This window comes from Frankliniella occidentalis, unplaced genomic scaffold (genome assembly GCF_000697945.3).
Source record: "Frankliniella occidentalis isolate FOCC.00 unplaced genomic scaffold, Focc_3.1 Scaffold13, whole genome shotgun sequence".
Taxonomy (NCBI): Eukaryota; Metazoa; Arthropoda; class Insecta; order Thysanoptera; family Thripidae; genus Frankliniella; species Frankliniella occidentalis.
Window position 1 is genome coordinate 22,496 of NW_026267143.1, and position 352 is coordinate 22,847.

Genomic DNA, 352 nt, shown 5'->3' on the forward strand with positions numbered 1-352 from the left:
AGGAGCTCTACTGGCGAACGACGACTAGTACTCACACTCGCCACACCACGGGTCCATGGTGTGGTCGTCCGGCATGCGAGAGTACTGCTCTTTTGAGTGTCATACAACCACCATGTTGTCAAATCATTAAATCCGTAGGGGTTTATGGTAAATACTGAACGACGCGAGCTCGGCGCCTGCGAGACTCGGGGTAGGCCATCCCGCAGTACACGCGTGCACAACAGGCAAGGATGTGGCCTACCTATCAGGCGCTACAGGGCAGGCCGGGGCTAGAGCCGAGGCTTGCTCGAACTTGCGTAATGAATGACAAATGACGGGCGCACTTTTACACGATACAATCACACTGCGCACT